The sequence below is a fragment of the Tamandua tetradactyla genome, chromosome 19 (assembly GCF_023851605.1).
Source record: "Tamandua tetradactyla isolate mTamTet1 chromosome 19, mTamTet1.pri, whole genome shotgun sequence".
NCBI classification, from domain to species: domain Eukaryota; kingdom Metazoa; phylum Chordata; class Mammalia; order Pilosa; family Myrmecophagidae; genus Tamandua; species Tamandua tetradactyla.
This window is the reverse complement of record NC_135345.1, coordinates 36,373,990-36,391,152: the sequence shown is the minus strand read 5'-3', so window position 1 is coordinate 36,391,152 and position 17,163 is coordinate 36,373,990. Positions and strand designations below refer to the sequence as shown.

The window sequence follows — 17,163 nt, the reverse complement described above, 5'->3', positions numbered from 1 at the left end:
AGAAATGTAAAATAATGAAGTAACAGGGAATACAATGTAAATACTGTATGACAAACATATCTATATCTTTTGGGCACACTTGGCCTTTTAGCAGAATTATGTTGCACATAATTACAACATATTTGTTTATTAGAATGATAATATTTATACAGAAAAAATAAAGGAATCTTGCTTAAAAATAAAATTAACACCAAGGCATGTAAGAATACTCAGCTGCTCTCTATGTATTTGAATTTCAAGTTCTTACAATATTGTGGTATAATCAGGTGACGGAAAACATGGGATCTTGTGTGAGTCCCAGGGCAGGAGAAGAAAAGAAGAGAAGGATGGGGAAAGAGTTCTAAAACCTCATCTTCCAAAGCACAGAATATATTTAAACTGGGAACATTATATCAAAGTGTAGAGATAGAATGGAGGTATGAAAGGAGATGGGCAACTGCACCTTTCCTGAAAAAAAAAGTCCAATTAGAGTTATTATATATGTTTAAATTATATATAAAGTTTCTCAAAAATGTGTAAAAGGATAAATAGAACACTATAAAGACCTCCTTATCTGAACTAGTACTACACAAAGCCTTCTGGCTGTGTATTTTTCAATTACCAATTTTTCCCCTTCTACCTGAGGTTTGCATGCATTGTGCTTATCATACTTTTTATTTCTATTTTATTTATTTATTTATTTATTTATTTATTTATTTATTTATTTATTTATTGCATGGGCAGGCACCGGGAATCGAACCTGGGTCTCTGGCATAACAAGCGAGAACTCTGCCTGAGGAGCCCCCGTGGCCTGCCCATCGTACTATTTTTAAGAATAGAAGTCAAATTATGTTTCTTTCTCAGTTAAAACAACAAATTTGAACTTACTGCTATGTCTCTCAGCCCTCTATGGTCACCTGCCTCTGACCTCATCTCAAAATTCTTTCCTAAAAGACTTCCGGAGAAGATGGCGGCTTAGTAAGACACGCGGGTCTTAGTTCCTCCTCCAGAAAAGCAACTAAAGAAACAGAAACAATACAAAACAGCTCCCGGAGTCACGACAGAGACCAAAAAAGACAGCGTACCCCATTCTGGAACGGATGAACGGGTAGGGAGAATCCACTGCTGTGAGATACCCGAGGGGTGCACGTTTTCCCGGCTGGGGTGGCTCGCGTCTGGGGTCCCCTCCACGCACGTGGCTCCCCGGTCTGACTGGGAACATTGGCTAGCGGGGCCCTCCCGTCACGCTTGGCGTCTCAGGCCAGCTGGGCAATTTGGACCGGCACTCCCCCAAGCCACGGCCAGCGACCCCCGCCACCACGCGCGGTTTCCCGGGCCGACTGCCCCGCAGACAAACGACCGCCACGAGCGCCACCTACTGGGCAGGAAAAGAAAAACAGAGCCCAGAGATTCCACAGAAAAACCTTTCAACCAGCTGGGTCCCACACCCAGGGAGATCTGATCAAATGCCCAGACACCAGCAGAAAATAATGGATGACGCTCGGAAAATTGAAGATATGGCCCAATCAAAGGAACAAACCAATAGTTCAAATGAGATACAGGAGCTGAGACAACTAATGCTGAATATACGAACAGAAATGGAAAAACTCTTCAAAAACCAAATCAATAAATTGAGGGAGGACATGAAGAAGATATGGGCTGAACAAAAAGAAGAAATAGAAAATCTGAAAAAAACAAATCACAGAACTTGTGGGAGTGAAGGACAAAGAAGAAAAAATGGAAAAAACAGTGGATACCTACAATGGTAGATCTAAAGAGACAGAAGCTACAATTAGTGAACTGGAGGATGGAACAACTGAATTCCAAAAAGAAACAGAAACTATAGGGAAAAGAATGGAAAAACTTGAGCAGGGAATCAGGGAACTGAATGACAATATGAAGTGCACAAATATACGTGTTGTGGGTGTCCCAGAAGGAGAAGAGAAGGGAAAAGGAGGAGAAAAACTAATGGAAGAAATTATCACTGAAAATTTCCCAACTCTTATGAAAGACCTAAATATACAGATCCAAGAAGTGCAGCGCACCCCAAAGAGAATAGACCCAAATAGGCGTTCTCCAAGACATTTACTAGTTAGAATGTCAGAGGTCAAAGAGAAAGAGAGGATCTTGAAAGCAGCAAGAGAAAAACAATCTGTCACATACAAGGGAAACCCAATAAGACTATGTGTAGATTTCTCAGCAGAAACCATGGAAGCTAGAAGACAGTGGGATGATATATTTAAATCACTAAAAGAGAAAAACTGCCAACCAAGACTCCTATATCCAGCAAAATTGTCCTTCAAAAATGAAGGAGAAATTAAAACATTTATAGACAAAAAGTCACTGAGAGAATTTGTGACCAAGAGACCAGCTCTGCAAGAAATACTAAAGGGAGCACTAGAGTCAGATACGAAAAGACAGAAGAGAGAGGTGTGGAGTAAAGTGTAGAAAGAAGGAAAATCAGATATGATATATATAATACAAAAGCCAAAATGATAGAGGAAAATATTATCCAAACAGTAATAACACTAAAAGTTAATGGACTGAATTTCCCAATCAAAAGACATAGAATGGCAGAATGGATTCAGCTTTAAGACAAGATAAACTTATGAACCATGTAATAACATGGATGGACCTAGAGAATATTATGCTGAGTGAATCCAGCCAAAAACTAAAGGACAAATACTGTATGGTCCCACTGATGTGAACGGACATTCGAGAATAAACTTGAAATATGTCATTGGTAACAGAGTTCAGCAGGAGTTAGAAACAGGGTAAGACAATGGGTAATTGAAGCTGAAGGGATACAGACTGTGCAACAGGACTAGATACAAAAACTCAAAAATGGACAGCACAATAATACCTAATTGTAAAGTAATCATGTTAAAACACTGAATGAAGCTGCATCTGAGCTATAGGTTTTTGTTTTGTTTTGTTTTGTTTTGTTTTGATTTTACTATTATTACTTTTATTTTTTTCTCTATATTAACATTCTATATCTTTTTCGGTTATGTTGCTAGTTCTTCTAAACCAATGCAAATGTACTAAGAAATGATGATCATGCATCTATGTGATGATGTTAAGAATTAATGATTGCATGTGTAGAATGGTATGATCTCTAAATGTTGGGTTAATTTCTTTTCTTCCGTTAATTAAAAAAAAAAAAAGAGAAGGGATAATTGGAGATGAAGGGATACAGACTGTACAACGGGACTGGATATAAAAACTCAGAAATGGACAGCACAATACTACCCAATTGTAATGCAATTATATTAAAACACTGAATGAAGCTGCATGTGAGGTATAGGTTTTTTGTTTTTGTTTTTTTTGTTTTTTTTTCTTTCTATTATTGTTTTAATTCTTATTCTGTTGTCTTTTTATTTCTTTTTCTAAATTGATGCAAATGTACTAAGAAATGATGAATATGCAACTATGTGATGTTATTAAGAATTACTGATTGTACATGTAGATTGGAATGATTTCTAATTGTTTTGTTAATTCTTTTTTTAATTAATAAAAAAAAATAAAAAATAAAATATAAAAAAAAAAAAAATTCTTTCCTAAAGATTCTTCAGCCAGTCTTTCGGTTTCTCAGATGATCCCACCTTCTTACTTGGGGTGATTAGTACTTGCAGTTCCCAATCACTTGAATATTTTTCAGTTTCACTTGTTCCTCAGTAAATGTAATTCCAGGCTAAAATATCACCTCTTCATAGATACTTCATATATGAGCTCTCTATCAAGTAGCTCTGAAGCACTCATGTATACACACACACACACACACACACACACACACACACACACACACCACAGTCACCCTTTGTTATATTCCCATGTCTTACATTCTTCAGATCCCTTATCTCTAAAGTCATATGCTTCCTCCATTTCTTTGTTACTATTTTTAATTGTGTTCTGTGTATCTCGTGTGGGTATATTCATTTAAATGCTTGTATAATCTTGATATTTTGCTCACGTTTGATAATGGGACACCAAAATCATCATTGGATTCTCAATATGGGTGGATTCTTGATTACTGTATTTGAATGTTCTATAATCTGACTGGACTTCCAAAATCTTGAAATCTTTTCAGAATGGTCTACTCAGTTTCCCCAGGGAAGATCTTTACAGCATAAACATTGTCTGCCACTATTCTGGGAGCCAAGTGGGGGAGAGAGATTTGTGGTCTTAGAGTTTTGTGTTAGGCTTTCATCTAAACCCACTTATGTCAGTCTAGTACTCTTGTCCTCAGCTATGTCTAGTGCCACCAGCATAGAATCCCTTTACTTCACCTTTTCCAAAATAGTCACTAGTTTCCTATCAGGAGCAGGGAGTAGTTTGAGCTAAGCTTCTAAAGATGTAGAGGAGGATATGGCTGTAGTTTTCTGCCACACCTTCAATCCCACTTTTGAGATTTCCTAGGTTTCATGGTAGAACTTACTCTCATAAATTCTGTAACTAACCCAAAACTTGAAAAGTAGTATATGATTGATATAACAGAGTCAAGATATGAAAAGATTATGGTTGCATTTGAATAATATCTAAAATCATTTAATGCATATTAATAAAGATATATATGGGAAACTTTATTTATGTTTAAAAAGTTATAAAATTTTGGAAGGAAAAATTAATGAATTGCTTATTTACTGAGAAATAGGTTCCATAATATGTAATTGCATTTTTTGTTAATTATAATACCATAATACGTATATATTAAATTTAAATGTAATGTATAATATACTCAAGCACTCTAAAAATCCATTATAATGATTATCAAGCTTCATCAAAATAGGTAATTTTATGTAATCTGACTGTAAGTTCTTCAACAATATGGATTAAATTATAACAATTTGTTTCTACAATAAATTGATGAAAATGTTCAATATCTTTATATATATATATATATATATATATATATATATATATATCCTTACCTGCACATACAACAACAAATAGACACTGTCACTCATCCCATGCTCTCTTCCAATTACCTGGAATAAAGTGATTAATTCCAGTTACCAAATCAGGAATGATTTTGTCCAATAGATTCAGATGGCTCTAATGATGAAGGTTCTAGAAATTAGGATATATGAATGACAGGTAAAGTAATCTATGACTTTTTCTTCTGGAAAAAAGAAAATTTAGAAGGAAACTCATGTGTTTTAAACATTCTTTGGGAGTATGCTGTCAGAACAAAGAATGAAAATGAAAGGTGATATGATATGAGGAGGCAGAATTTTTTTAATATGAGGAGAAATGTTCATTTTTCTAAAGCTGTCACAAGATAACCTTTTGAAAATGAGCTTCTGTACTACGCCATTGTTAAAAATTTCATGAAATTCTGATTATTTGAAGTGTTGTAGATGAAATCTCTTCACTGCTCCAGGTCCGTATTTATCAGCCACAGACTTGGGGAATTATAAACTTGCTACCCTGTAATTTCTTCTTTCTGTAGCCGTAAACTATGTAATTCAATGATTATTTTCCTTTTTATTCCACCCTTACCACATTCCTTTTTCCTCCCTCCTTTCTTCTTTTGCTCCTTACTTTCATTTTATATTGAAATGGTGGAATCATTTTGGCTTAAAACTGTAAGGAGAACACATAGAAGAATCAGTTTTCACCCTTGATGAATCCTTTCTTTCACTAATGGGCTCTAAGGAGAATATATAATTCACTTAATGGGTTGGGGGCTGCATAATGATTTTGGTACAAACTGAATCTATGGAAGCAGATAAATTTAGGATCAAATATTACCAGTTACTAAACTTATAGAATTCTCAGTTATGTTTTTATCTATATGTATGCATTAATCTTGAGAGGAAACATAAAAATTTAGATCAAGCATTATACCCAAAGAACATAATACCACTGGTTTCCATGCCCTAATTTTTGTGGTGGCAGTGAAGGAGATTCTGATGTCACCTGACAGAGTGTTTGCACCACAGGAGAGGAACCCTGAAATGATAACTCTTGGATCTGATATAAGATGGTTGTACAGATGCCCATTCTTCCCTGTAGAAATGGAGAGAGAGGGCTCTTGCTTTGTAATGGAAAAAAATCTTCCCTGAAGAAAAGGATGGGAGGTCTCTACTACTCCAGAATATAAACAAATAGCTCTGGGGAGAGATACAACTTTATGTTTCTCTGGAGACAACTCTCATTACAGTTGCTATTCAATCATCCTCTAATCGAGATGCCAGTGTTCTTTGCTCAAAAATGTCTGATCTGGCAGAAATATGAAACTATTCTTGAAGCGTCGTCTCCCAACATAACTCACCTATAAACAGGAATAATAGATGTCTGAGGTAAGATGCATAAAGCGTACATTCGTAAATATAATACATGCATGTACATATAAAATACCTATGTGTATAGTAATCCTACAATAAATTTGGAGATGAAATTTTTTTCAATTATCTTTTCCAGAGTTTATGTTGGGAAATTCTAATATATGGAACTTCTAAATTTGATTATGACTCTATAGTTTATTTGTCCTAAAATTAATTATCAGGAAAGATAGCAAGTTAGAACTCATATCCCATTTATTTTTTGTGGTTTCTTTATATTTGTTTGAATGCATAAAACAGCATTTAGGTCTAGAAAAAAAAAGCATTCCCACTCCAGAGACGCCATACACACTTAAGACTAGCTTCGAAGTGAATTGTAAAATATGCTTCATGTTTCTACAAAATATTTTTCAATTCAATTGTCAATTACTTATGGAAGCTATTTCTGGCCCCTCTTACTAGGCAAAAGTAGCCATATATAGTAGGCTACTGGGAAAACTGCAACATATGTTCTGGAAACCCTTGGAAAAAAATATGCAGTTTCTGCCATGAGAGGCAAATGAGAATAGATTATTAAAATAAGTATTTTATTTATTAAATTGGGTGCACATGTAGTTCAGTGGTAAAATGCTTGCCTTCCATGTGGGAGACCTGGGTTTGATTCCCAGACCATGCATTCCCCTGCCCCCACCAAACAAAAAAGAAAATTTGTGTGTGCACATATATCTTAACATTTTTTGGAGACATCTGATTGAGATAACAGACCCTTGGATCAGATAATCTGAGTTTAAAACTTGGCTTGAATGCTCTCTAGCTGGATAAAATTGCGCAAGTTATTTATATCTCCAAACTTCAGTTTTCTCATCTGTACAGTAGACAAAATAGGGTCTGCTTTATTAAGTTATTATAAGGGTTAATTATAATTATGCAAAATTTGTACACAATTTACACTATGTGGCAACGTTAATACTATTTATTGTTGAAGTTGCTTAAATTTAAAAGTACTGTAATTATCTAGAGTTACATAGTAATTGTTTAAGTCTATAGTTATCCAATTAAACAGTATTTGCTTATCTATAAAATGGGGATAATAATACCCACACCATATAATTTTTATTTGAAAAAAAATAAAACTACATAGTAAAAGCTCTTTTAAACTCGAAATACTTCTTCCTTTGACCTTGATCTCACTCTCTTTTGCCATCTTAAAAAAGACTATAAATCATAAAAATAATATAAAGATTATGAAATCAGTATGTAACTCTACCTCCTATATATTAAGCTTCTCCCTCTTTATTGGATGCATTCCTTCAGCATGTAAATACATTTTTTTCTTTACTGCTATTTAAAAACAGACATTCAAATACTCCTTTGAGTTGGTTTCCATCTGTGGCTACGGGTCCATCCTTCAATCTCTTTTAGAACAAGATGTCCAAAATGGATGTCCAGAATTGCTGTCTCAGAATTTCTCCCTTTCCATGCAATCCCTGATCACATCATGCCATCTACATGGCTAATAGCCTTGTCTTTGATTGCTTTGTTACTCCCCTTTCTCTCTTCCAAACAAATGGCCTGCACACTCCTACTCCCGATAGACAGGTAGTCCATGGAAACAAATAGGACATCTCATCTCATCTTTCTCTTTTTGCATATATAATTCTGCACACATACAGTCGTTTGAATGTCTGTGTATATATATATATATATATATATATATATATATTTATAGTTATAAGTGCATACATATGTGTGCAGACAGTTTGTTTCTATGAGAATCGATAACAAAATAACATGTTCTTCATCTGGCTTTTCTCATTGAGTAATATTCCTTAAGTGGAAAACTCCTTGAATCAATTATTGGAGTGTCTAATTCATTGATTTTAATGCATGCACAATATTACCTATTATGAATATATGAAGAGAATTGTTATATTTCTCTCCATCCTTTATTTCTATCCTGTTATCCAAAATTTTAAATCCTCCTTTCAACTGACCTTTCTGCTTATATGCCAAAAGTTGCTTCAAACTGCACACGTCCCAAACTGAGCTCATTATTCCCTAATCAAACACAGACCTTGTCCAGAGTTCTCTTTCTCATTGATTGACAACATAATTTATCCAATTGACTGGGATGTTGTTAAGACAAAAGACAAATAAATAACAGAGTGGGGTAAGGGATATGAGATGTTTTGGGTATTCTTTTCCATTCTTATTCTTATTTTTTTGAGTAATGAAAATGTTAAAAAAATGATTGTGATGATAAATGCACAACTATATGATGATACTTTGAACCATTGACTGTACACTTTGGATAATTATACGTTATGTGAACATATCTCAATAAAATTGCATTAAATAAAAGAAATAAAGGACCACAGTAGTACAACAAAATAAAAAAAAAGGAAATTTCAAGAATCTTCAATAATCTCAGTTTAAATAATAAACCCTCACTATATGTACAAGTGTGTACAACTGCACACACACAAACACATGCAGAATACACAATAAGGTTGTGGCAAGAATCATATAATGATCAATAAATCAGTTAAGAAATAAGATGATGTATTTTAGCATATCTGAATATGTGTAGACAATTGTGTAAAGGATCCTCCACCACCAAACCCCACACTGCACACACACACACACACTCAACCTGTCTGCCCTTGTAGCTTCTCAAAAGAGTGATGAGTCACGGTCATCTTAGAGAGAAGAGAGATGGACAAGTCACTACAAAGTGGTGAAAAGGAGACAAAAGCCCCCTCCTGGCTTTGATAGACAATGGAAAGAAAGTTGTAGTCATGTCATCACCATGTAACCCTCAATTTCAAACTGAAATCCTGGAGACAAGGTCCAAAGCAGAGGGATTCAAGTCCCAGCTCTCACTTGGAACTTTGAGAGGAGACCACTAATGCTGGTTTAGGCTGTCCTGTACCTCAGAAAAGCCATATTCTTTTGGCCCTGCTCCAGTCCTGTGGGGCCACACTTTCTGTTTAGAACACAGCCTCTTGATTAAATTGTTTCCATGGAGATTTACCCTACCCAATTGTCCATGGGAACTTTTGATTAGGTGGTTTCCATGGAGATGTGTCTCTACCCATTCAAGGGGTCTTAATCTGTTTACTCGAGTCCTTAAAGAGGGAACCATTTTGGTAAAAGCTCAGAGCTGACACAGAGAGAGACATTTGGAGATGCAGAAGAAAACACTCCCGGAGATGCTGTTTGAAACTAGAAGCCAAAGAATCAGCAGATCCCAGCCACATTCCTCCCCAGCTGACAGAGGTGCTTCAAACACCTTGGCCTTTCTGGAGTTAAGATATCTGACTGGGTAATGTTTAAAAGAATCTTCCCTGTCCACGACTTAGAAAACATCTTTTTGTGACCTATAAGCGCTTGCCTCACTTTGAGACCTACTGCCAGGTAGAAATGAAGATACAAAGTTGTTTATTACTCTAGAGGAACAGCTTGACCCTTTCCGTGATTGTGGTTCTCACCACAGAAACCAGCTGAGCCCACACATATGCAATTGCCCCTATCACAAAGTATCCAACAAACATCTAGTGATCATTTTGTTTCAATGGTAAAATGTGAAGATCTGACTGGGAAGTCTGGCTACCCTCTGAGATGGGAATGTACTTTCATAAACGTATTTTTGTTCAAGGAAGTTTCTCTTGAGACCTAGCCAGTCTCATGAGAAGCACTTGAGCTTGGTCATGTAAATCAATTGGGCCAGTAAAGTTATACCATATAAACTACCCACAAATAGCTAGACTTTGGAATCCCTCTTGCCTCCAAGAGAAAGACACTTCCCTTGGGGTCTCCTAGTTGCCAGATCATTGTCTCCCGGATTCCCCATCCTCTTTGGGTGTTGGTGTTCTGCCCCAGTCTAGTAATGTAACTGTTTCCTTTCCTTTCTTTCTTTCTGTTTGGCTATGCTACCAATAAAATGTATAAAGTTAACTATTGAAATCTTTGTTGTCTGGGGATTTGAGCCTCTAAATTAAGTGACCACAAATATTATGTTGCCTTTCGTGCAAAAGCATCTTTATCTAGATGTCTTAGTTTGGACATTTTTGTGGCCTTAGAACTGTAAACTTGTAATATTGCATTCTGGCAACATTAGCAAACTAAAACACCCCTCTTCACATTTTAGGGTATCCACAATTTCAAAACAGGGTTGAGTGACTGCTTGTAAAAGCAAACAAATAAACAGAAAAATCAACTTAGTGCCTTGATATGATTTAGCAGATAAGCAGGGGGAGGCCCTGAATTAATCCACTTGGAGTTTTCTGTGGCTGCCATATGCTTCCAAATAGTCCCAAAAGTCCTGTGGTAGGATGCATGTGGTAATGGGTTGTGTTGACCAGATATCTTCAATCACTCACTCATTCAAACAATCAATAACAGTTTTCAGACGAATTGTTATGGCAGGGGCAAAGCGAGTATTTCGCTGGGATTGTCAAGGAGGTATTATGGCCAAGGGATCAAATGGGATGTGCAGCCAGGAGTGCCAGTGAGGACTGAACAGTGTACAGTAGGCACGGCAACTGCCTATTTCTGATGAGGCTTCATTAGCCAAAAACCTAACCAGACAATCTGAGCAGTGTGGGAGTAAGCAGGTGTGGGCAGAGCAGGTACTTCTTATAATGCAGGAATGAATCAGCATCAGAATGCAATAAATGTATGTACACAGAATATAGGACTCCATGGAGGTACTCTGTGCTCCCCCATGTACTTACATGCCATTTTGAGAAAAGTGGGGTGTAGTGAAAAAAGGTAGATCTCTCAAATGCTGAATATTTCTTAGAAGGTGTGTGCAGTAACTCTAAGGAAACTATATATATGCTAAAAGAAGTTCAGGCATTAAATGGCAATTTTGAGTTTCGACAATTCACTGAGATAGGGAGACACTGTTGCAGAATAGCGGATCAACTATAGAAAATAAAAAGCTGCATTTTTATTCACACCTGGATGACGTTTGTGTGCCACTGCATAGTACTAACCAATTGCCTGGTCTGTGTTACATGTTTTAAGAACACTTGGTTGTGACTGCTAAACCTCGTAGCAACCTACCAATTAAGTACACTTAGCATTACCATTTTTAAAATGTGGGAAATTATATATATATAGGGAGGATGGTTTGTCTGAAACATCAAGTGAAAGAACAGAGTTTTGGATCAATGAAGTCAAATTTCAGGCCTTAGAATTTGTGTATGTCTATATGTACAGTATGTAATCTGTCTATATGAGGTTAATACAGTTAGACAACATAATTAAATGTCTCAATACAGTTCCTCAAGTTAGAACCAGGTCCCTCTGGATGACCCTGCATCCCTAAGCATAACACTGTGCATTTCACATAAATAGGCACCTAATATTTATTTGTTTAGTTGAGCAAAGGTAAAAAAATAATCTTCTTAGCAACTGGAATTTAAGATCTTACAAAATGTAAAAATTTTCTTTGATTTTTAAAAACAATCATGGATCACCTTTGCATAGAATCTGATTATCAGTAGATTTTCTTTATATATGTATTGCAGTGATTTGAAGCTCTATGTAACCCAGAAAAGAATGTTCTTAAATTGAATCAATTTCTGTGGGTGTGACCCCATTGTAAGTAGGACCTTTTGATGAGGTACTTCAGTTAAGGTGGGTCCCACTTCAATCAAGAAAGATCTGAATTTTATTAATGAAGTCCTTTATAAAGAATGAATTCAGACAGAGAGAGAAAAGACACAGGAAGCAAGAAGCTGAAATGGAACTTGGAAGAGAAGGAAGAGACAAAAATATGCCATCAGGTGGTCTGCCATGTGACAGAGGAACTAATAATCACTGGCAACCAGCCCCAGAATACCGCGGTCATCAGGGAGAAAACATTGCCTTGATTGATGCTTTGATTTGGACATTTTACTGGCCTCAAAACCATTCGCAAATAAGTTCTCATCACTTAAGCTGAATCACTTCATGGTAGTCGTTTGAGAACCCTAAGAAACTACAGCATGTGTCTTCAAAGAGATTGCTGAATTTGAGTGAACAATTGGCTATATACCTTTCCATGGAGAAACTTAACCTTGTTTCTCCTCAAGCTTTAAATAATTGACAACAGTGTTATAAGTCTGGAGATAGAGCATTGACAAAAGTAAAAATAAAAGAAAACCATATTCTAAGGTTACTTTATTATTATTCAAGTCCTAAATTGTTTAAATTTAGAAAAGCGACACATAAAGTGCTATTAATTTGTTTCTTTTACACTCACAAAAACACCATCGGAAGACTGCACTTGGAAAGATTTAAGAAAACACAGATGGATTTGGGGGAAACTGTCTGAAAAGCATGCAGAATTACAAAAGACAACTAATGGTCCATATGTAATGCAGTTTATAGCTAAGTATTGCTTAAAGAATCATTAAATTAAACATAAAGCTCTTGTGGGTTATTATGTTAAGTAATGAATATCGTCTCTTTATCATTTTCTTCCACTTGTTTTGCCGTAGGTGTGTACATTCCCTTCTCTACCCATAGTCTAATTCTTACTAGACACATTCTTATATATTTTGAGAAAATTAACTAACTTCACACTTTGCATTTTTTATTACTATGCAGCAATTTGCCATAAAAACAGTATAGATTACAGTTCTGTAGGTCAAAGTCTGTCACTGATGTCCTTTGGCTAAAATCAAGTTGTTGTGAGCCCTGAATTCCTTTCTGGGTAAACATTTGGGGAAAATTTATCTCCTTGCCTTTTCCATTCTTTAGTGACCATCCACAATTCTTGGCTCATGAACCCTTCACTCCATCTTCAAAGACATCAATGTTCCATCTCTGTGTTTCTCTTTTGTAATTATATCTCTTTGAGCATAGTCTTGTGTTTTTACATTGGCCCCACCTCGATAATCCAGGGCAATCTCTTTATCTCAAGGGCTACTTTAGTCTCATCAGCAAAATCCTGTTTGTCATTTAAGGTATTATATTTGCAGTTTAGGGATTAAGAGGTGAACAAGGTGATTCTGAAGGTTTTCCATTGTTATTAAAGGTTGTATCATCCTCCCCAGGGAGCCAATTGCCTGGCATATTCCAAAAGTGACTACTAAAAACATACCACTTCTGAAAAGAAAATTCAGGGCAGCCATGGTGTTCTGAACAAAATTGTATATTTCTTTCCAAAATTCTGTCAATGTCCATTTATTTTGTTTCCTCATTTTCACACTATATTTGTATCATTTCAAACTTGTTCCATCCAGACCAAATGACAATCACTGATAAAGAAATAATAAAGCCTGTGTTTACTCTTAAAACAAAGAATCCATATTCTAAAGTTTGTCAGTGACTCTGTCTGAAAACTATAAATCTGAAGATTTATATCTCTATAAGATTTTTGATTTGGTGGTTTCATTATTGATAAGCAAAAGACTCATATTTGGAAATGTCACAAAGAGTTAACCATGCTACATAAAGGCATTCTCATATACAACTATGGGTGGACAACTTGAAAAATATTCACTCTCTTGGGTCTTCAAATTTGAATTTTGCTAACTTTAGAAATTATTCCATGATTCACATTTCTCTGTCAATTTTCTTCTGTTTGTTATTATGGCAGGAAGTAAAATTCCTAAATTTTCAACTCTGTTCATCCAGTAGAACTTAAGTATGACAAATAATGTCTCCAGAGTTCTTTTGTATCTTCTTGAAAGATGATACAAACTTTGACCAACAATAAGAAATGTTAAGGATAATGAAAATGTGATGATTTATTTCATTATTATATCATCCTTCTAGGTAATTCTACCATTCTTCCATTTCCTTATCCTAGCCTTTTAAAGCATAGTTGGAATAATTGCTGAATTTAGAAATTATTCTTACAAATATTAAATATCAAATTTTAAGGCCTAGGAAAAATAGTATCACCAATATTCTACAGTTTATTTAGATCTATAAAATCATCCAATGAACCAATGTGGTATATTTGTGATATGGAATAAATTTTATTATATTTTTTAACTGCATTTTTTCTTTTCTCTAAAAGAAAATATTTAAAAACTATTAAAGAAGGTAGAATATCAATTTTTACAAACAGATATAAATACACAAAAAAGTAAAAGCCTGAAAGCAGATTCTATGGACCTTGGTGGTTTTTCAAGGGTTAATATTCTCTGCATTGGAAAATAAGATAAAATAAAAAATAATTTGAATGCCTGTACCTGTTCTTAATATATATCTGGGAAATACTGGCTTTTAGATTGCATTCTTAGTATGCAAATGAATGCTACAAAGAACTGCCAGATGTTATACAGAACATTTTGTCATTCAGTGGCATTAACATTGTTACCACAAGAAAAAATGTTCTTAATCCTCATTTTATACTGGAGCAAATGTACATTTAACAGATTGCAAGAAATACTATTCATTATGGATATCATAGAAATATGTTTCAAAAGTATTCACAGATGAATGTATCTTATCATAAACTGATATTCTAATATTTTTTTTATTTCACACACACACATATCACATAAATATGATGATATTTGCCATTTTATATGAATTTTCAAATGATTTTATATCCATTTCCAGACCTTTGTTTAAGTAAAATATGGTTTAAAAACAGACAAGAATTAATAGGTTCAGGTAAATTAATATGCTGAAACAATGCCTCAGGTCTGATTAGTCTTACTGGATTTCTGTTCTCAACACTTATCTACCAAAGAAGATATAGGTATCCTTAAGGGTAGAGTGCAGGCACTAACATGGAGGTAATATATTTAAAACTATTTCATTACTTATTGGTAATGCAGCACTTTGAGAGCTATATGATTTAACAGAAGAGGTTAAGGCTGTTTTCATACATTGGGGGTTTTGAGTAATTAGCAAATTAGTTTTCGTGTGATCTTTGAATTTGCACATTTGGTTAATTCCTTCAGGTATTTCTAGTATAAATAGAGATAGAGAAATATAGTGACTGATAATTTCCTCATATTTTCCTAATATTAGGTGAACATACTATTCTAATTATAAGCTATAATTATGATTTTTGTTTTTTGGATACAAAAATGAATGTGTTTGCAAAACATTTAAACTACCTTTAATAAATTACCTTCTAATTAAGTTGAACTCTTCCACATGAAGGCCAATCAATACAGACATGAGCATTAGTTGGCAGAATATGGTGCTCTAATTCTCCTTCCTTCACCTACCTTAGCAGAGTAATTGATTACTTTCAATATTAAATCTTCATCAAAGCTATCTTCCAACTATTTCTCAGAGATGGAAAATTGCCACTGTTAGCATATTTCTCAACTCCCCATCCTCTTTTAAGCACTCTGGAGATAGCTGAAAAAGGCAGTTTTGAAGTTAAGAAATAAAATTTAATAAAAACAATTCAGAATGTAGATATTAAATACCATGTTTCTAGAGACAGTGAAAACACTTTTATTTATGTATAACTCCCATTCATAGCTTAAGGAACTGTGCTACTTCTGAGGTTTTGTTTCCAAGGCCTCAGTGGTATGCATCATCTTTAATCTTTAACATTTACGATAGTACCTCCCTTTTCTCTACAAAATAAAATGCACACACCCAGAAACCTAGCCTATTGTTTTAAACCTAGAACAGATTCTATTAGGTCAACTTTAAATTCAGATACCAGTGAGAAGTCCAAATGACTAGATGCAGGATTAATGTCAGGTTCATAGGGCCAAACATTTTTTATCTAGCACATAAATTAGAAGATGGTTGTGGTGGTTTTGAGTTGTATGCACCCCACTGAAACTTTTCTTAAACTTAATATATTACTGTTGGTGTGAATTCATTGAAAATAGGACTCTTTGATGAGGTTATTTCAGTGAAGATGTGGCTTAACTCAATCAGGATGGGTCTTAATCCTACTACTGGAGTACTGCATAAGCAGAATGAAATTCAGACAAGACACACACACACACACACACACACACACACACACAGTGGGAATGGCCAGAAGCTGACCACCAATGCAACCCAGAAGCGATTGGAAAGACCAGGATACACTGCCATGTGTCTTGTCATGTGCATGTGACAAGCTAAGGACCAAGGATTATCAGCAGTCCAACCCAGAATGCCACAGTCTTTGGGGAGAAAGCATCACCTTGATGATGTTTTGATTTGGACATTCTCTTAGCCTCAAAACCATCAGCTAATAAATTCCATTTTTTAAGGCTACCCCTTGCATAATATTTGTTTGAACAGCCCAGGTAACTAAAACAGTGGCAAATAAGTTGTAATTACGGTAGGGGTGAGGATTCTTTAAAAATTAGGTTCATATGGCTAATCTTCCAGATTAATTCTTGTGTCTATATGATAGCTTGACACATAAAAATTAAATGAATCATAGGGTCTGGGAGAGATAGATGTATTGTGGAATCAAGGAAAATGGAATGGATTTATAGTTTCAGGATGGTTGAAGGTAAGATACAGTAGGTTTGATAATTTTTAACCAGCCCTGGTGTCTTAATTTCCCAGCTGCTAAAACAAATGCCATATAATGAGTTGGAATAAACCATGGGGATTTATTATCTCATAGGTTTGAGGCTAGGAGAATTCCTAAATCAAGGTGTCAGCCTGGCAATGATTTCTCCTTGTTCTGGGGCTCGCAGCTTGTGATCCTTGGAGCTTTAACTTCCTGTCATGTGGCAGCACACATGGTACTGTCTTTCCCTTTGTCTTCTGTATTCTGGTGAATTCCAGTTTCTGGCACTGCCCATGGCTTTTTCTCTATATGTCTATATTTCATCCAGTTATCTGGATTGAAGCCCAACCTGACACAATTGGCAAGACTTTAACTAAAAATAGCATGTTCAAAAGGTCCCATTTACAGTGGGTTCCCACCCATAGGAATCAATTCAGAACCATGCTTTTTGCTGGGATACAT

At 35.3% G+C, this 17,163-nt stretch overlaps 1 long non-coding RNA gene across 1 annotated transcript; it reads right to left on the bottom strand.

The window, feature by feature from the left end:
- Positions 1-164: 164 nt before the first annotated feature.
- LOC143663558 (uncharacterized) lies at positions 165-9,281 on the bottom strand. Its single transcript, XR_013166040.1, has 3 exons — positions 9,199-9,281; positions 4,911-4,967; positions 165-447 (listed from the first exon to the last, which is right to left on the bottom strand). It is a non-coding gene; the product is annotated as an uncharacterized LOC143663558 (long non-coding RNA).
- Positions 9,282-17,163: the final 7,882 nt, after the last annotated feature.